Here is a 20,879-nt window from a genome sequence, read left to right on the forward strand (position 1 = left end):
GCTATTAGTCTAACAGAAGCTTTCAGGGGGAAAGGCAATGAATATTGTTTTTGCAGAGGCAAAATCGGTCTTCTCTGTGAGCTGGACAGTGTTGCAAAGTTGCGGCTGGTCAGAAAGGGCACTGGTGCAGGAGGGAGGCAGGAGACCTGGGTCTAGTCCCAGCTCTGTCCCCAACCAGCAGGGACACTAGGGACAAGCCACTTTCCTTTGGGCTCAGGCTTCCCTGTCTGTAAAACAAGGAAGTTCCCTATTTGTAGAAACTCAGGAATATTGTCAGTAATCAAGAAAATGAGTTTGGAGGGTTGAAGGCTTAGTTGTCCTGAAAAAATCATCCATTTCTAAAGCCTGAAATTAAAACAGTACAATTTTTTACATTGTGAAATTACTTGCTCATTAGAAACAACGAAAGCCTCTCTCTCACACACACATACACACACACACACAATGAGAAAAGTCAGAATTATCTAAAATCTCTTCATTCAGAACAAGATTATTCTTAGGAGATCTATCAGTGTCGCCTTAATAAATCTTCCTTCTTTTTTTTTTTTTTTTTTTTTTTTTTTTTTTCGTTTTGAGACAGAGTCTCACTCTGTTGCCAGGCTGGAGTGCCGCAGCATTATCTCAGCTTACTGCAACCTCCAACTCCTGGTTCAAGCGATTCTCCTGCCTCAGCCTCCAGAGTAGCTGGGATTACAGGCATGTGCCACCATGCACAGCTAATTTTTGTATTTTTAGTAGAGACAGGGTTTCACCATGTTGGCCAGGATGGTCTCAGTCTCCTGACCTTGTGATCTGCCCGCCTCGGCCTCCCGAAGTGATGGGATTACAGGCGTGAGTCACCGCACCCGGCCAGATAAATCTTCCTTCTAAAGGCACGGTGCCCAGAGAAGTCTTTAGCACCCCAAAGTAACAGATAAACGTTTGAACTGGCTATGTTCATTACAGCATCATTTACAAAAGCCAAGATGTGAAATTAACCTAAGTGCCCATTAGTAGATAAACGGATAAAGAAAATGTGGTATATACACAAAATGGAATACTATTCAACCTTAAAAAAGAATAAAATTCTGTCATTTGTGGCAACATGGGTGAACTTGGAGGTTACTATGTTAAGTGAAATGAGCCAGGCACAGAAAGACCAATACCTCATGATCTCACTCACACGTAGGATCTAAAAAAAGTTGAACTTAGAAGAGAGAGTGGAATGGTGGTTCCCAGGATCTGGGGGTGAGGGGTATTGGGGAGATGTTGATTAAAGGGTACAAAGTTTCAGACAGAAGAAATTAGGTTTTTAGATTTCTTGTACAGTATGGTAACTATGGCTAATAATGTGTATTATGGCCAGGTGTGGTGGCTCACCCCTGTAATCCCAGCACTTGGGGAGGCAAGGAGGGCAGATCATGAGGTCAGGAGTTCGAGACTAGCCTCACCAACATGACAAAACCCTGTCTCTACTAAAAATACAAAAATTAGCCAGGCATAGTGGCATGCACCTGTAATCCCAGCTACTCAAGAGGCTGAGGCAGGAGAACCACTTGAACCCGGGAGGCAGGGGTTGCAGTGAGCTGAGATCTCGTCGTTGTACCTCTCCAGCCTGGCAACAGAGCAATACTCCGTCTCAAAAAAACAATAATGATAATAATAATAGTGTATTATATATTTCAAACTTGCTGAAAGAGTAAATTTCAAATGTTCTCATCACAAAAAATAATATGTGAGGTGGCGGATATGTCAATTAGCTTGATTTAATCATTCCCCATTGTACGCATATATCGAAACATCACATTGTCCCATACAAAAACATACAATTTTACTTTGCCAATTAAAATACATAACGAAAAGCTTAAATTGCCTAAATACTGAATACATTCTGTGCAATAAAAATCAACAGAAACAAAGGTAAGGATTTATGCGTCATATTTATCTTGTGTCAAATCGACCTGGTGAAGTAGAATAAATTTGGGATCTGACATTAGAATAACAGCATGCTTGTCCTAACCCAGCCTTTTATTGGCTATATTTGTCGGAGTCAAGCTGTTTTTTCCTCCATTTGTTCCTTGCTTCCCTCAACAAAGACATGCGCACATGCATGCACACATGTACATGTACACACACAGATCTTCCCTCTCGTTTTTTGCCCTGACTGGGTCCCTGGAGACTAACCTTTATGGACTGCATCACCCTTGGCCTAGGGCTTTTTATTAAGTTTGGTCAATGAGAGGCACCAACTGGAGACAGGAGGGTGGGAGGAGAGAAAGGTGTATTTATTCTCCACCTTCTATCTCTCCCTCCCTGGTAAGATGTGATTTTGACAGTTCCTTTGTTCCAGTGTCTATAGCCACAGCTCTGCCAGGAAGCCCCTCTTCCAAGACTGCAGGTCTCATCTTCTCTGATAATCCTTACTGCCTCCCCTTGCCCTTGCTGGCCCAGGGAAGGAAAGGCCACAGCAATTCCCCACCATACTCTATCAGCCTGCCCACATCAATGTAAACAGTCTCTTCATTCAACTCCCTTTGGTTACCCTGTTGAGCGTGCCATCTGTTTCCTGCCAGGATCCTGCCTGATACAGAGTCTAGCCAGTAAACAGAACCCTCTTGAGTGTTTAACCCAGAGCACTTTAATGCAGGAAGCTGGTTATTCAGGTAAAGGAATTGCTGAGAAGCCAAACAGGCCACTTGGCAACTCAGAGATTAGCAACAGCAGGAAGCCACAAAAACAGAGGGAGAAGGGGAGGAGCCCATGACACAGGCACTGAGGAACAGGAGTCAACCAACGAAAGCTGTCACCAGGACGGGTCTGTCCTTCAAGGGAAAAGCCATAGCCCCTGTGGGAGAAGCCATTAAAGGCAGGGAGGGGTGGTCTAGCTTTCCCCTCCGAACCATTCCTTCCATTGGCTGCACCCAGGCAGCGGACACAGGAGCTTACTCAGAAAATTGGCCTGCAGGGGTCAACCCTCCTGTCCTACAAAGTGGAACTGGAAAACGATACAAAAGTAAATTGAGAGCAAGTAGGTCCAGAACCAGCATAATGGCTGTAACACCTTGGGCTAGTTACTAAACCACTCTGAGCTTTCCTGTCCTTACATACCAAAGAAGATGGTTAATACGTTACTTATTTCATGGGATTCTCTGAACCAAAATGAAATGAGCTAGAGGATGTAGGAGTGTTTGGTAAATTCTGAGGTGCTATACAAAATAAGGTGTCAGAGGGTCCTGAAGTTTATGAGCCTGTCAGTTTCTAATACTATCACTTTCATTCTTGGGCAATTGCTTTTAGTGTAATCCCTCAACCAAAGAAATACCTTTGCCAGATCCATTCGCTTAAACTGCCTATGAGCCTGTTTTGCAAGGAAAGGCAATTTAAGCGCAGGCTCAGGAAATGGAATCATTTGTTTGTGATCAGGGTCTACTGGCTACCAAATCAGGAGGTCCGCAGGGGGGCTCAGCTACTGCCTTGCTCAGCCCAGACGCATCCTTGAGGACGTGTGCCAAACCCATTGTGGCACACTGAGAAAAGTGTGCCCCCTTGGCTGTCCCCATAACAGGCAGTCTCTAAGGAAGGATAGCAGAGAGCCAGATGGAAAACAGACACATCTCTACACAGGGTTAGCTTCTATGTCCCCTGGGCTCTGGGGAAGCCAGAAGCCAAGCTGGGGAGTCAGCCGCCTGTACAGAATCGCCACCTCACCAGTAGGGATGCATTTGCTCGGCACTTGTTTATGAGGACGGTGGAGACTGCCTTCAGTATCTGCCTAGTCCTTCCATCTTCAGCCATTCATTTCTCCTCTGATCCTCTTCCCAGGTGAATCCTTTCTTCTTTCCACCTTTGTTTTAATATTCATCTTCAAGAGGGATCTGTAGCCAGGCTTTCGAATTAGTGTACTACATTCCCTTGGCAGTGGTTTTGGAATCTGGCTGCATTTGGAAGCATCTTGGGAGATTTTAAAAATCCCAATGTCTAGGCCATACCCTAGACCAATATCAGAATCTCTGGAAGCTGGAGCTACACAACTGATTTTTTTTTTTTTTTAGCTTTTATTTTAGGATCAGGGATACATGTGCAGGTTTGTTATGCAGGTAAATTGCGTGACATAGAGGTTTGGCATACAGATAATTTCATCACCCGGGTAATGAGCATAGTACTCGATAGGTATTTTTTCTGATCCTCTCCATATTCCCACTCTTTACCCTCAAGTACACCCCAGTGTCTGTTGTCCCCCTCCTAGTATCCATGTGTTCTCATTTTTTAGCTCCCACTTATAAGCGAGAGTATATAGTATTTGATTTTGCATTAATTTGCTTAGGATAATGGCCTCCAGCTCCATCCTTGTTGCTGCAGAGGACGTGATCTCTTTCTTTTTTATGGTTGCATAGTATTGCATGGTGTATAGTACCACATTTTCTTTAGTCTACCACTGATGGACATTTAGGTTGATTCCATGTCCTTACTATTGTGGATAGTGCTGCGATGAACATACGTGTGCATGTGTCTTTATGGTAGAATGATTTATATTCTTTTGGGGATATACCCAATAATAAGATTGTTGGGTCAAATGGCAATTCTGTTTTAAGTTCTTTGAGAAATTGCCATATTGCTTTCCACAATGGCTAAACTAATTTACAGTCCTGCCAGCAGTGTATAAGCATTCCCTTTTCTCCACAACCTCACCCGCATCTATTATTTTTTGACTTTTTAATGATAGCCATTCTGACTGGTGTGAGATGCTATCTCACTGTGGTTTGGATTTGCATTTCTCTAATGATCAGTGGTGTTGAACATTTTTTTCATATGCTTGTTAGCTGTGTATATGTCTTCTTTTGAGAAGTGTCTATTCAGGTCTTTTGCCCGCTTTTTAATGGGGTCGTTTGTGACACTGGTATTTTTGTAAAGTTCCCCTAGGTGACGTGAATGTGCAGCCAAGGTTAAGAGCCACTGTTTTAGGAGTAGAATTTAACTTCATCACACTGTGAAGCAAAACCATGCTCCTCCCTCTGAAGGAATGTCAGCCAGAGGCTTGTCGTAGGGCAAGTAATCTAGAATCACAAGTGGGCTGCCTGAGAAGGAGCTTGCAGAGTGATGAATGGTCAGTTCCTTCCAGGGCAGGAGGCAACCCCAGACTACTGCACTTCTGGAGCAATTCACAACCCCACTATTACCACCCAGTCTGGCGCCAGACTATAGAAGACTATAGAAAACTACAGTCTTCTCAAAGTTGACTAAAGTCTTGGAATGGGGCAAGGAGAAGATATCAAACTCTGTTTGTATCATGGAAGCTTTGGACCAAGGGGACTCAGTTGATTTTAGACATTATCTAAAACGAGAAGAGTTGAAAATGTCGGCCTGAGAGGTTAAGTAACTTTTCTGCAGTCCCACAATGGGCTTTTGGCAGAGTTGGGATGGACTCAGGTCTCCTTCCTCAAAATCGTGCCTCAGTTCTATTCCCCTCTCCCTGAATCGTCATGCTTCTGCTAGCATTTGAGCCCCCTTAGCAAAATTTTGAAGGCTTTTAAAATGATGATTCTTGTACTAGGATCCAAATAAATAAGGCGGGACAGCGATAATGATTAGGAAATATTTATGGTTTTTCTGCGTGAGGCCTTCACATGCTGATTTGTTTACCTAGCATATAAACTGGAGCCTGTGGTGCTACTACACATGGAAGAAAAGTTTAAGCATTCATCTCTGCAAGCAAGGAAAAGAAAACTTATTCTATTTGTGAGAAATAGGTAACATCACATTAATTTGAATAACGCTACCTTATTAAACTGTAGCGGCTCACTGTGGATAATTTTTCAGCATTTGGGAAGAGAGAGAATTACCACTCACTTGGTTGAAAATGATTATGGAACTATTTTCAAGATTACATTTTATTTATTTATTTTTCTGAGACAGAGTCTCACTCTGTCACCCAGACTGGAGTGCAGTGGTGCTATCTCAGCTCACCACAACCTCTGCCTCCTGGGTTCAAGAGATTCTTCTGCCTCAGCCTCCCGAGTAGCTGGGATTACAGGCATATGCCACCACGCCTGGCTAATTTTTGTATTTTTAGTACAGACAGGATTTCACCATGTTGGTCTCGAACTCCTGACCTCAAGTGGTCTGCCCACCTCGGCCTCCCAAAGTGCTGGGATTACAGGCATGAGCCACTGGGCCTGGTCTTTAAGATTACATTTTTTAAAATATACATTTTGCTTTGGTGTTTTTGACAGCTAACATGAAATGATATCATGAAAACGTCTTACAGTTTCCAAGTTTTAGGAAGGGTTCAGTTTGAGCAGTGTGCTAATTGCCTTTATTTGTGAGACAGAAATGAGCGTATAAAGGCATAAAAGATATTGGAAACTTAGGCACTGACTTAGAGTTTTGAGACCTAATTTCTTGTCGTTACTGTGCTGCCTGAGTCCAAGAAGACTTAGAGCCAATGATTGATTGAGACAAGTCTCAATCATTTTAGGAGGCTTATTTGCCAAAGTTAAGGACACATGCCCAGGAGACAGGTGTATGCCTTTCTCCAAAGATAATTTTGAGGGCTCCAAATTTAAAGGGGAAAGGGTGGGATATGGAGAAGTACATAATTTTCATGTAAGAGGGGTGTAGGGAAAAACAGTCATTCATGCCTTTGTCTGGCTCAGTGAATCTGCATCTTTTTTTTTTTGCCTAAGATGACACAGGCAAATGAGGCAGAGGAAAAATGCTGGGAATCTGCATTTTACGTAAGATAACAGAGACAAAATGGGGCAGGGGAGCAATCAGGTATGCATTCGTGTCTGTGGACGGTGGGGGAGGGGGTGTGTGTGACTGCACCTCTAAAGATAAGCTATCAATTTACCAAAAAGGTGCAGAAAAAAAAAAAAAAAGATGCAGGAGAGAGTAAAAAGAGAGCCTAGGAACTCAAGTGAAAAAGGGCAAGATATATTAAAAACCAAACCTTCATGAAGGATCACCATGAGAATCTAGGAAGTAGTTTCTCTAACTGGAGCGTGTTTTAGAAGCCCCTGGAGGGTTTATCGCTAGACACCACCTCCCAGAGTTTCAGATTCAGTGGTAAGTCTGGACCAGTTCTAACAAGCTGCATTTCTTTTTTTCTTTTCTTGAGTTGGAGTCTTACTCTGTCGCCCAGGTCCAGGCTGGAGTGCAGTGGTGTGATCTCGGCGCACTGCAACCTCTGCCTCCTGGGCTCAAGCGATTCTCCTGCCTCAGCCTCCCCAAGAAGTTGGGATTACAGTCATGCACCACCACACCTGGCTAATTTTGTATTTTTAGTAGAGACAGGGTTTCTCCATGTTGGTCAGGCTGGTCTCAAACTCCTGACCTCAGGTGATCCGCCAACTTCAGCCTCCCAAAGTGCTGGGATTACAGGCGTGAGCCACCGCACCTTGCCACAAGCTGCATTTCTTTCTTTCTTTCTTTCTTTCTTTCTTTCTTTCTTTCTTTCTTTCTTTCTTTCTTTCTTTCTTTCTTCTTTCTTTCTTTATTTTTCTTTCCTTTCTTTCTTTCTTTTTCTTTTCTTTCTTTCTTTCTTTCTTTCTCTTTCTTTCTTTCTTTCTTTCTTTCTTTCTTTCTTTCTTTCTTTCTTCTCTCTCTCTCACTCTCTCTTTCTTTCTTTCCTTTTTTTTTTTTTTTTTGATAGAGTCTTGCTCTGTCCCCCAGGTTGGAGTGCAGTGGCACGATCTTGGCTCACTGCAACCTCTGCTTCCGGGTTCAGGTGATTCTCCTGCCTCAGCCTCCCCAAGTAGCTGGGACTACAGGCATCCACCATCAAGCCCGGCTAATTTTTGTATTTTTAGTAGAGACAGGATTTTGCCGTGTTGGTCAGGCTGGTCTCGAACTCCTGACCTCAGGTGATCTGCCCACCTCGGCCTCCCAAAGTGCTCACTGGGTGACAGCCACTATGCCCGGTCCACAAGCTGCATTTCTAACAATGCTGCCAGGTGCCGCTACTGTCCTTGGGGGGATGAGGGTGGGGCACAGACACTTGAGAACTGCTGTTCTGGAGCAGTGTCTCTCAAACTGGGGTCTCTGATTGAGAATCTAAGAATGCTCAAAAATGTACCTGGGATTTGTTTAAATCAGGTATGGCAAGGTGACAGGTTGCCTTACTCACAGTTAGGCAGAAAGAGTGAGGGGTCACAATGGGCAAAAGCCTTTTGTTTTTTGCAGGAAGAAATGGGCAGGGCAAGGTGGGCAGTTTAGGGTTGGCTGCTTCGAATAAATAATTTCAGTGGGCTCTGGGCTATAGGCATAGTCTCCAGTTCAGTGCGTGGCCCTAGGGTGCTTTGGGGAAGGCTTGGTGTGTAAAAGTTAGATAAGGGAGGTGGTGGGGAGGTGGAGGCGGTATGGGCTATGAATTGGTTAGTTTGCATGTGAAAGGCGCCCTGGGAGGCAACTTTTTTGCTATCTCTAGGAATTAGCTGGCCCCCGGAGAGGCAGTCTCCCTGGAATTAGCAAGGCCCCAAGATATCAGTATCATAAAATACAGAAAAATTAAAAACATGATTAATACAAAGAATAATTTTCTGTTCTGTCTTTATTGTAATAATAATCTTCTTTTTTTGGGTACCAGTTGTAAAGACCACATTTTTTTCCTGGTGATAATTCCCAATTTAAAGATAGTTTCACAAAATGAAATTTAGTTTATGAACTCATTGTCTCTAAAACTGTGGACCAAGGACCCTCAGAAATCCAAACATGTATCTTTACATGTCCAAGGGAATTTTTTAAGCCATTAAAAGGACTTCATACTTAACTTTGAGAAACATATTGTGTTGGCATTCACATTAATCTGTACTAACAGCCCCCCTTCAGTCAATGAACAGCAAGCATTACCTTTTTATTGTTATTATTATCATTTTTTAATTTTTATTGAGACAAGATTTTGCTCTGTCTCCCAGGCTGGAGTGCAGTGGCATGACCACAGCTCACTGTAGCCTCGACCTCCTGGGCTCAAGTGATCCTCCTGCCTCAGCCTCTGAAGTAGCTGGGACTGAAGGCATGCAGCACAGTGCCCAGCTATTATTTTTATTTTTGTAGAGATGGGGTCTCCCTATGTTGCCCAGGCTGACCTCGAAATCCTGGGTTCAAGGGATTCTCCTGCCAGGTTTATAGTCATGAGCCACTGTGCTGGCCTTTTATTGTTTTCTTAAAATCAAACTTTAAAAAAACAGTATATAGGGCATCAGAAATGTTAAAGAGTCATCAGATCATTGTCCCTATTGAGTCATTTCCTTTCCTTTGTCTTTTATCTGCTCATGAAACTTTTTATAAGCCCACAAGACTCTGTGTGTATGTGTATGTATGCGCATGCGTACACAATGGGTTTCGCTAAAATACTCTGAATTTTATTTTCAGGAATGGTTATATAGGTTACTCTACTACTTCAAACGTTATAACTAATTTTATCTGTGTGTGTGTTGGCGGGGGGAGGGTGGTGGCTTCCACAGTGTCCGTGTGGCAAGACAAATGGGGGGAAAAGTCCACTTTCTTCCCAAGAGAATCCAGCATACCATGAGGATAAAAGTAGCGTCAATTGTGTCGGTCCAATACACATTGCTACTGCTCAATGAGCAGGTGCCTATTTATAAAGTAACACTCTGCATTCGCTGCTCAGCGTTTGAGGAGTTTCCTGAAAAATCACGGTTCCTTCCAAATTTTATTCAGGTCATTGAAGCTGAGGTTTCGGTGATACTTGAAATCATTTCTGAGCTGAAAAGTATATAGAATCCCCCAACAGAACCATAATAAAGTCTGGAAATTACTTGTGGCTGGGGTAGGGTTTCCATGAGGGACTTAAAAAGCCTTAAGTGTGTACCTAGCTTAATATAAGGGAAGCCATGCGCACTCCAGCAAAATAGAGCGATACACAATAAAACATTTCATGGCCCACAAACTGTCCCTTACTAATTTGGGTAACTGGGGCACAGAGTTTATTTTTGCTTATTTTACTTATTTTTGTTTTGCTGAAAACCTATGGCGTGCTGAGGCATATCTACCCCACCTTTAGCACTGCTATTTTTCCAGCTTTTTTCATGTTTCTTCCCTCTCGAACTCTTTATTTCTTTGACCCCTATGCCTGTATTCCTGCCATTTCTTTCTTTTCCTATTATCAGTCAATAAATAATCAGATGAATATTAAATTCTATTGGCTAAGTATTTACTAATATTTCCTAACTTACACGGATAGGGAACAAGAAAGCATGACATATAGTGCCTGAGCATAAATTTCAGTCTTTTGCTACTAGGTGCAGACTCCCTTTTCAATCCCCATGAAGCCTGACCTTCTGAAGACTATAATTATTAGTAAAAGCATTAGCCAGTAGTCTGCCTGGAGCAACCCTGCAAGGTAAAAATGCTGCAAGGGCTGGATCTGGTGACAGACAGTGGAGAAGGACATGGAGGGCCACAGAGGGCATAGGATTTGTGTTCCCAGAAGGAAGTGCTGGAATCAGGAGTAGAAGCACCGAAGGTCATTCCGAAATGAAGGAAGCATGTTCCTCTGTTCACAGCTGAAAATTGAATAGAAAGCTAGAGAGAATTTACAAAGATAGAGTTAGATATTCAGCTATTATGGTTTAGACAATAAAATGGAGGAAAGGAATTTTGATTTATTGAAACCATACAGTGTACTAGGCACTTAACTACGTGCTTTACGTACATGATCTCATTTAACCCTTTTAACAATCCTGTGGGCTAGCTATGACTCTTGCCATTTCATATTTAAGGAACTCATCCCAAGTCATACAGTTAGAAAATGGTAGTGTCAGGATATGCATCAAGGTCTTTCTGACTGCAGAGCCCACGCACTTCCCATCCTATCTTGCAGATGGCCCAGTTTGAGACTGAGGGGAACATGCTGTAGATATTTATGTCTACCTGGCAAGCCAGAGACTGTGCTCTTACATCAACTTGCGTATCATCTGTCAGAGAAGTTTTGTGTGTGCGTGAATGTTTTATTGTTATTATTATTGTCGCTCTGATTCTGGAGGGAAATGTCTTTAGAATTTCAAATAACACATGACTCATTTCCTGATATACACTGTCACCATGATTTCTTTTATGAAAATATTGAATGCAGGCTCTGGAAATAAGAAAGACTTTCTACACATGCGCTGTAGAATAATGCTTAAGCTAAAAAAAAAAAAAAAGACAGAAAGGTGCCCTGATTAACCCAGTCCTTTCCGCATAGAATTCCTGCAAACTGTCAGCATGCCACAAGATTCCACCCACTTGGCAAATCCTAGTGCCATACTTTGAACAAAGACATCTACCACAATAACATTCCTTGGCAGCTATTGAAACTATCTTTGGGATGCAGGGCTTTCTTGACCAGCTCTGAACAGTTGACCCTTGAACAACATGGGTTTGAACTGAGCACGTCCACTTATATGTGGACTGAAAATACAGTATTTAGGTGTGGGGGCTGGGGATCATATGACTTGGGTGTCCCCGAGCCCTGCTGCCTTCACATCCTGGGGCAGCCATGGGATGCCAGAGTGTGGTGATTGGTGGCCAGTGGGTCCGAGGCTGTGTCTACTGCGGCTAAGATGACTGCCTTTCATGATTGGCCTTGACTTTTCCATACATTGTGTGACTCTTGCCCCATGGCCCTTTGGCTGACCTTACCGGAAGCCATGATGACAGCAGCCTTTTGCCATTAGATGCAGGGAGATGGTGATGGAGGTGGATATAGCAGTCAGAGAACATCTGGCAGAGACAAATATGGACCACCTGTTCATACAGAATACGAGCTTATTGTAGAAAGTCTTTCTAGTGGTTACGGTTGGCAAGATTTAAAGGATTTTATGCAACAAGCAGAAGAAGTAACCTATGTTGATGCTCACAAGGAATGCACAAGTGAGGGCATTGAGTTTCACTCCTGTTTTGACATGAAGCATGCGTTGGACAAACTGGATAGTGCAAAACTATTAAGCTTATTGAAGGTAAGCCAGGCACAAGCGATAGGCGATCTGATCCTGGAAGCAGATCCAGGTCTTGATCTAGAAGACAGTCACGAAGTAGGAGTCACCGGAGCAGCCACAGTAGATCTCAAAGTATCTCAAAAAGTCACTCCTGATCCAGGTTGCGGAGCAAAGGTCGATCACGTTCTCATTCAAAAGGCAGGAAATCTAGCTCAAGGAGCAAATCTATGCCCAAATCGGATATAGACTCCCGTTCTTGTTCTCAAAGCAGATCTGAGGATGAGTATGAGAAATCTCCAAGCAGGTCTTGGTCTCGATCTTCCAAAGAAAGTAGAAAAGGTGATACAAAGTCAAAATACAGATCAAGGAGCCAGTCTCGTTCCAATTCACCCCTACCTGTTCCACCCTCAAAGGGTCATTCTGTGTCCTCTCCACCAAAAAGAGCTACTTCAAGATCCTGTTCTAGATCTCATTCAAAATAAAGATCAGGGTCCAGGTTGAGTTCCAGAGATTAATCCAGAACTCTTCATTCATTGCACACTATTTTGGAACACATTTCTACTTGCTTAGGCAGTTGTTCTTCCATGTTTGTACTTGGCTTCTTTTGCAAGAGGAATCTCCTGAAAACAAGGGCACACAGAAATTTGATTTATGGCCAAATTTGATGAAAAAGATGAGGCTCTAAGGAAATGGTGGCATAAAGTCAAAGACCTTCTCCCTTCTTTGTAGAATTAAGATAACTTCAATTTTACAGCTTTTGAGCTAAAATGACTTTTGTAAAGATTAAGCTCATTTAGATTTTTTAAAAAGTATTTCAGCAGGATCTGCTGCAGGGTTTTTTGTTGTTGTTGTTGTTGTTGTGTTATTTGTTGGCTTATTTTTAAATTAACCATTTCAAATCTTGAATACTTAAGGCTTTAAAGGGACAACCCAATTTTCAATTATGTTTGCTTTTTATAAAGCTTGAGTTATGTAAGATTTAAATAAAAGTTTGCTACCAAAAAAAAAGAAAATATAGTATTCACAAGATGTGAAACCCAAGTATAGGGAGGGCCAACTTCTCATATACGTGGGTTCTGCAGGGCTGACTGTGGGACTTGAGTATGTGTGAATTTGGGTATACCCCGGGGACCTTGAACCAATCCCCTGCATATATCAAGGGACAACTATACTGAGGTATAAAGCTGTAAAAGTGTCCTAGTGCACAAGAGGAGGATCTTGAATTTCCTGCTGCAGGACCACACACGGGTAATATGCACACTTTCATTCAGTAGGTGAATCAGATGTATAGAAATGGCTCACACATGCTGCCACCCACTTAAGCTGTACCAGTGACAGCTATCTGGAAAGGATACCAACTCTTTTTTTCCCAGCCCAGAAGCAGTCTTAGCCCTTCTTCATGCTCGGCACCTATTGATTGGAATAGTCACTTAAGATGAAATGCATTTGCCATTGCTGATCTAAAAACATTCTTTCTGGAAAAAAAAAAAAATCATGTGGACATGATTTAAATGTATGTTACAGTTATCTTTTAGAACTGTGCCTAGCCTCAAGTAATTGATAAAACCTTCCTTCAGAACCTCAACCACTCCCAACCCCCTGCAGTGTATACTATCTAAACATCCAACTGGCATTTACCATAGGCTTATTGAGCTTTTATTTATTTTCTTAGGTATATAGGATTGCAGACCCCTCACCAGTGGGGTTATGCTATCTTATCCTATCTCTCTGTTATGCTGTCATATAGTGCCGTGCTTTGTTTATGTAAGGTGTTCAGAACCATGCATGATGATGTTAAGATAATGCTTGAGGTCGGGCGTGGTGGCCCACACCAGCACTTTGGGAGGCTGAGGCAAGTGGGTAGTTTGAGGTCAGGGGTTCAAGACCAGCCTGACCAACATGGTGAAATCCCATCTCTACTAAAAATACAAAAATTAGCCGGGCATGGTGGTGGGTGCCTGTAATCCCAGCTACTCTAGAGGCTGAGGCAGGAGAATCACTTGAACCTGGGAGGCAGAGGTTACAGTGAGCTGAGATGGTGCCATTGCACTCCAGCCTAGGTGACACAGTAAGACTCCATCTCCAAAAAAAAAAAAAAAAGCTCATGCTTGATGGAGAGCATTTGGAAGTAGAAGTAATAAAAGCACTAAGATGGTGCAGATGGCCCAGCATTGATTTTGGGTTACCATTATTGAAGAACAACTCAGCTTCCACTCTTAATGCTCATGGGTCAGCAGTATTGCTTTGCACAGGAAAGGAGAACTATTCTAACAGAATGTTCAATTTCATTGTAAGTCTGACCCAGAGGAAAAGGGAGAGAGACAGGCCCAGGACCTGTCTATCGGTTGCTTTGTGGTGGAAAACAAGGTCATCAGTGCATGACAGGACCTCTCCAAGACAGCTAGGCTCATGGGGCATCCTTCATGGATCTCTGAGGTGGAACGAGATTTGTAAAGCTGCCACTTCTTGGTGGCTTGCTTCAAGTTTTCCTCTGCTCTATCAGTTGTGGCCAGAAACCTGGATTAGGGGTCTCAGCCGTTGAGCCCTCTGCCCGGGGTGAGGCGTCCTATCAGCTCCATCTGTCCATGAGGCTTCCTAATCATCCTCTGCTCTTTTTTCTTTTTCTTTTTTTTCTTTTTTTTGAAACAGGGTCTTGCTCTGTCACCCAGGCTGAAGTGCACGGATGCCATCTCAGCTCACTGCAGCCTAAACCGCCAGGCTCCCACCTCAACCTCCCGAGTAGCTAGGACTACAAGAGCCACCACGCCCAGCTAATTTTTTTTATTTCCTATAGAGACAAGGTCTTGCTATGTTGTCCAGGCTGGTCTCAAACTCCTGAGCTCAAGCAATCTTCCCTCCCATCTCGGCCTCCCAAAGTGCTGGGCTTACAGGTGTGAGCCACTGTGCCCAGCCTCTGTGTTGTCTTGGCTCTCTGCCTTGACATACGAACCCTGCATAGTAGCACAAAGTTTCCCTTCGGGTACTCCCTCAGCCCTTAGCCTGTGCTTAGCACTTTAGGCAAGAGCCTCTTCTGCCAGTATTTTTAGCAATAAAAGAGGCATATTTATCAGATATATGTTATATACATCCTATATCATATATATGTGTGTGTGTATTTCTTCAAATAACATTCTATCGTATAATCTTTTTTGGAGGGATACTCTTTTTTATTTGACAAATAATAATTGTGTCTATTTATGGGGTACAATGTGCTGTTTTAATCTATGTATATGTTATAGGAAGAGTCAATCAAGCTAATTAACATATTCATCAGCTCACCACTTTAAAAACAGCAATCCTTCCTCAGACAGTGTCCGCACAGCAATTCTATACCTCACGGAGGATCATTTCAAAGTTCTGTGAGGGAGAAAGGGCCTCCAGTGAGCGAGTATGAAGAAATGTCGTTTTCCAAACCTTAGTCTACTTCATATAATATGTTTTTCTTCCCTTGATTATTGGGACACGTTTTTAAAGTACAGACAAAGTACGGAGAATAATGTAACAAACATTCAAGCATGCAAAGCACATAACTGAATTTTGTCATTTGCTTCTGATCTTTTAAATACAAGAAAAAGATTACAGATGGAGTTCAAAGTGTCCTTGTACTCCTTCAGAGCCACTTACCTTTCTTCTTTTCCATCCTGAATTTTGTGTGTATCTTTCCAGTTTGCGTTCCTATAATTTAATCATAAATGCATTAATTGCATGTTTCATACATTTGTATTTGTGCTTATGTAAATGGCATCATACCATACACATAATTGTACAATTTGTTTTTTTATTTCAACATATTTTAGCATATTTTTGGAAGAGAGTTGGTTCATTTGTTACAGTTGTATAGTACTTCATTATATGAATATATTCCAACTTGATGAACATTAAGTTGGTAATAGATTTTGCTATTAACAATAATCCTGCAATGCATAATATATGCCTCCTTGAACACATGGATGAAAGTTTATCTGGGCTACCTTAAAATGGAATTGCTAGGTATAGTTTCAACTTTACTACTGGTGCCAAATTGCACTTGATACTTCCATTAGCAGTGTTTGAGTGCTTCTAGTTTTCCAGACAACCATCCATACTTGATATTTTCTGACATTTTGTTTTTATTGATCTGATACATGTGAAATAGATCTAATTTTTGTCTTTGTTTGCATTTTGCTGATTATTTGTGAGGTTGAGCCTCTTTTTATATGTTTATTGGCTATTTGTATGCCCTCTTCCATTAATTGTTTGCTCATATCATTTACCCATTTTTTTCTGATTGGTTTACTTCTAATCAATATATAGAATATCTTCATCTATTCTGGATACCAATCATGTGATAGTTATATGCATTACAAATATAGCCTCCCAAGGGATTGTTCAACTTTTTTTTTTTTTTTTTTTTTTTTTTTGAGACGGAGTCTCACTCTGTTGCCCAGGCTGGAGTGCAGTAGTGCAATATTGGGTCATCACAACCTCTGCCTCCTGGGTTCAAGCGATTCCCCTGCCTCAGCCTCCTGAGTAGCTGGGACTATAGGCATGTGCCACCATGCTTGGTTAATTTTTGTATTTTTAGTAGAGACAGAGTTTCACTATGTTGGCCAGGCTGGTCTCGAACTCCTGACCTTTGGATCTGCCTGCCTCTGCCTCCCAAAGTGCTGGGATCACAGGCGTGAGCCACCGCACCCAGTCTTGTTCAACTTTTAATGTCATTCGTGATGTATTTTTATACAGAAGTTTAAAATTTTAATGTAGTCCAGTTTATCAATATTTCCCTTTGTGACTTGTGCTTTTTATGACGTATACTGCATACACAAAGATACTCTAAATTTTTTCTAATAGTTTCTAAATTCTGATTTCTACAGTTAGATACATCCATTTAAAATCTGGTTTTTGTTAATACTAAGAGGTAAGAATTTTTTTTTTTTCCACATAGGGATAATCAAATCTCCTGATAGTAGTCATTAAATAGTTCAAAATTTCCCCTAATGATTTATAAGTCTATTTCTGTAGTAATCCCCATATATCCAGTCTGTTTCTGGGATTTCTCTTCTATTCCATCAATCTACTTATTTATTCTCATGCTAATATCACTCTGTTTTAATCACTGTAGCTTTATATAATTCTTTATTTCTGGAAGAGCAAATGTCCTTGCCCTGTATTTTTTTAGGAATGTCTTGGATTTTCATTAGTTTTACACTGTTATATGAATTTGAGAATTAGTTTGTTAAAATACATTAAGTATTCTGGTATAATTTTAATTGAAGTTGCATTAATTTAGAGACTAACTTAGTAAGAATTGACAACCTTAAAATATTGAATCTTCTCATCCACAAACAAGCATACCTCTCTATGAAAGTGTTTTTCGGGGCCGGGCGCGGTGGCTCAAGCCTGTAATCCCAGCACTTTGGGAGGCCGAGACGGGCGGATCACGAGATCAGGAGATCGAGACCATCCTGGCTAACACGGTGAAACCCCGTCTCTACTAAGAAATACAAAAAACTAGCCGGGCGAGGTGGCGGGCGCCTGTAGTCCCAGCTACTCGGGAGGCTGAGGCAGGAGAATGACGTGAACCCGGGAGGCGGAGCTTGCAGTGAGCTGAGATCCGGCCACTGCACTCCAGCCTGGGCGACAGAGCGAGACTCCGTCTCAAAAAAAAAAAAGAAAGTGTTTTTCAACATCCCGCAATAACATTTGATATGTTTCCACATAAAAGTCTGCACATAATTTGTTATGCTTATTCCTGGTTATTTTATAGTGTTTTGTTATTGTAAATGAGTTTTTTCCTATTGTATAGGTTGGTGCAAAAGTTATTGCGGTTTTTGCCATTACTTTTAATGGCAAAGGTTGTCAATTCTTACTAAGTTGGTCTCTGAATTAATGCAACTTCAATATTATGTAATTTGTGATCACTGATGTATAGGAATTTCACTATTTCTATGATGAGCCTTGAGGCCAGCAGTCTTTTTTTGTAATATAAAAATTTTATTTATTTATTTTTCTTGTGAAATGTATCATACATAAAAAGAGCATACATAAGATACATGTACAACCTAAACAAGACTAATAACATGAACGTTCATTCACCCACTACTTTGCTCAAGAGGTATAATATTGTCAGTCCTTTTTCAACTTTCTGTGCTTCTTTAATCCCTTCTTTCTCCCTTCTGTCAAAACTAATACTAGCCTGAACTTTGCATGAATCTTTCCCTTGCCTTTTTTCAAAGTTTTAACACATATGTATATCCCTAAACAATGTGTTATTTTTGAACTTTAAATAAATGCAACTCTACTGAATACATTCTTCTAAGAGTCTTTTTTTTTCCATTCAGTATTACACTGGTATCTTTCATATTAATGTGTATAGCCAGTTTATTTTCATTGCTATAGAATATTCCGTTTTATGAATATACTATACTGTTGATAGACGTCTGTGGGTTGCTTTTTTTCCTCTGACAGTCATGCTCTGAACATCCTCATGCATGTCTCATGGTAAAATCTATGGAGAATCCCTTGTCATAAATCATATGCATGCTCAGTTTTTCTGGGTAATCTCATTTTTTAAGTGCTTATTTTTTAAGTGCTTATAACAATTTATCCTCTATCAGTAGTTTATTATTTTTTAATTTTTATTTTTAGAGACCGGTTCTCACTGTGCCGCTCAGGCTGGAGTGCAGCTGGCGTGATCATAGCTCACTGCAACCTAGACCTCCAGGGCTCAAGTAATCCTCCCACATCAGCCTCTTGATAGCTGGGATTACAGATGCATAACACCACATCCGGCTAATTTTTAACATTTCTTGTAGAGATGGGGGTCTCACTATGTTTCCTAGGCTGGTCTCAAACTTCTGGACTCAGGCAATCCTCCCGCTCCTGGACTCAGGCAATCATCCTGCCTCAGCCTCCCAAAGTGCTGGGTTTCTAAGCGTAAGCCACCACGCCCAGCCGAGTTTATTGGAGTCTCCATTGCTACATTGTTTCCAGGTAACAGTTTGGGATTCTCGTTCCTGATAAGATACCATGATGGCTTTAAATTCCCTTTTTATTTCTGATACCTTGAGTTATCTTTTTCTTATTTTTCAGTCTGACTACATATTTACTTTTTTTTTTTTTTGAAATACGATCTCACTCTGTCATCCAGGATGGAGTTCAGTGGCACGAACACAGTTCACAGCAGACTTGAACTCTTGGGCTCAAGTGATTCTCCTGCCTCTGCCTCCTGAGGAGCTGTGTGACCACAGGTGTACACCAACACGCCACCTAATTTTTAAATTTTTTGTAGACACAAGGTCTTGCCATGTTCCCCAGGCTGGTCTCAAAGTCCTGGGCCCAAACAGTCCTCCTGCCTTGGCCTCACAAAGTGCTGAGATGCACCCAGCCCAAATTTCCGTTTGTTTGTTTGTTTGTTTTTTTCTGATATTTTATCTAGGGTTTCTATGGGTTTATTGTGGTTAAAAGCATGCTTTCCATAGCTCCTTGGTTGATATCCTTAACTGGAAGTCTTGTCCTTTCCCCCTAACTGTATAATTTTAGATATGCTTCTTATGGTCTCTGAAAATCCATGTTAACAGTGAAGAAAAGAAATAACAACACCTGTATGGCATGAAATCAACCTAAAGAAGTTGAAGGTTTCCACTAGTTCAGTTCCTTTAGGCACACAGTGACCATCTCTGAGTACACAGTGGGCTGCATGTACTTGGGTCTGCAGGCCCTTTCATCCCAATTAACGCCTAAGTCCTTGCCAATTTCACACTGTCCTCACACACCAAACTTTTTTTTTTTTTTGTAAAGACAAGGTCCCACTATGTTTCCTAGGCTGGTCTTGAACTCCTGGGCTCAAGCAATTCTGCCACCTCGGCTTCCCAAAGTGTTGGGATTACAGGCATGAAGCCACCGTGCCCGGCCCTCACAGTAAACTTTTGATTGCCCCTATTCTGTGCTCTCTTAACTGTGGTGCGGATTTGAAACAGGCTGTTGTCTTTTTGTTTTTTACATTGTTCTGAAGTTTCTTTGTTTAAGAAGTTTATTGAGGTACACTTTACATATGTAAAATGTGCCCTATATAAATGTACAATTTGTTGATTTATAGTAAATTTATTCACTGGTGCAAACATCACTACAATCTGATCTTATAACAATCTCTTCATCCCAAAAAGTTCCACAGTACTCATTTTCAGTCCACTATCACACAAACCTCCAGTCTCAAGCAACCACTCTTCTTTCTGTATTCATAGTTGTACGTTTCCTAGAAATTTCATGTAAATAGAATCATAAAATATGTACTCTTTTGTGTCTGGCTTCTATTATTACTGAATATAATGTTTTTGAAGTTCATCCATGTTGTTATATACATAAATAGTTCATTTAGTTTATTTCCTTTTGTTGCTTAGTAGAATCCCACTGCATAGATATACCATATTTTGTTTATTCAATCACCAGTTAATGGACATTTAGGTTGTTTCCAGTTTTAAGCTATTATGGATAGTGTTGCTATGAACCTTCACATACAAGTCTTTGTGTGGGCATGTGTTTTCATTTCTCTTGGTTATATAACCAGGAATGGAATTGCTGGGTTACATGGTGATCACACGTACAACTTTTTAATAAGCTATCAAACTCCTTTCCAAAGTAGTTGTACCACATTATATTCCCAGCAACTATTTTGAGAATATGAGTGTCTCCACATCCTTGCCAATTCTTTGTATTACCAATCTTTTTGATCATAACCATTCTAGTGGGCATGAAGTGATACATCATTGTGGTTTTAATTTGCATCTCAATTTCTATTTCCCCAATGACTAATAATGTTAGTCATCTTTTCACACGCTCATTAGATATCTGTATATTATCTTTGGTGAAATGTCTATTAAAATAGTTTTTCCATTTTTATTGTGTTATTGCTTATTACTGAGATGTAAGAGTTCATTTAAATACAGACAAATCTCCTTTTATCTCATTTTATTGTGCTTCCCTTTA

The 20,879-nt window shown here is 41.2% G+C and overlaps 1 protein-coding gene and 1 pseudogene across 1 annotated transcript in view; one reads left to right on the forward strand and one right to left on the reverse strand.

Moving 5' to 3' along the window:
• SLC9A7 (solute carrier family 9 member A7) overlaps window positions 1-20,879 on the reverse strand; it is a 1,149,612-nt gene that overhangs the window by 285,019 nt on the left and 843,714 nt on the right. The gene's annotated exons all lie outside the window — the stretch shown is intronic.
• LOC126945749 (serine/arginine-rich splicing factor 6-like) lies at window positions 11,655-12,430 on the forward strand (annotated as a pseudogene).

This window comes from Macaca thibetana, chromosome X (assembly GCF_024542745.1).
Source record: "Macaca thibetana thibetana isolate TM-01 chromosome X, ASM2454274v1, whole genome shotgun sequence".
NCBI lineage: Eukaryota > Metazoa > Chordata > Mammalia > Primates > Cercopithecidae > Macaca > Macaca thibetana.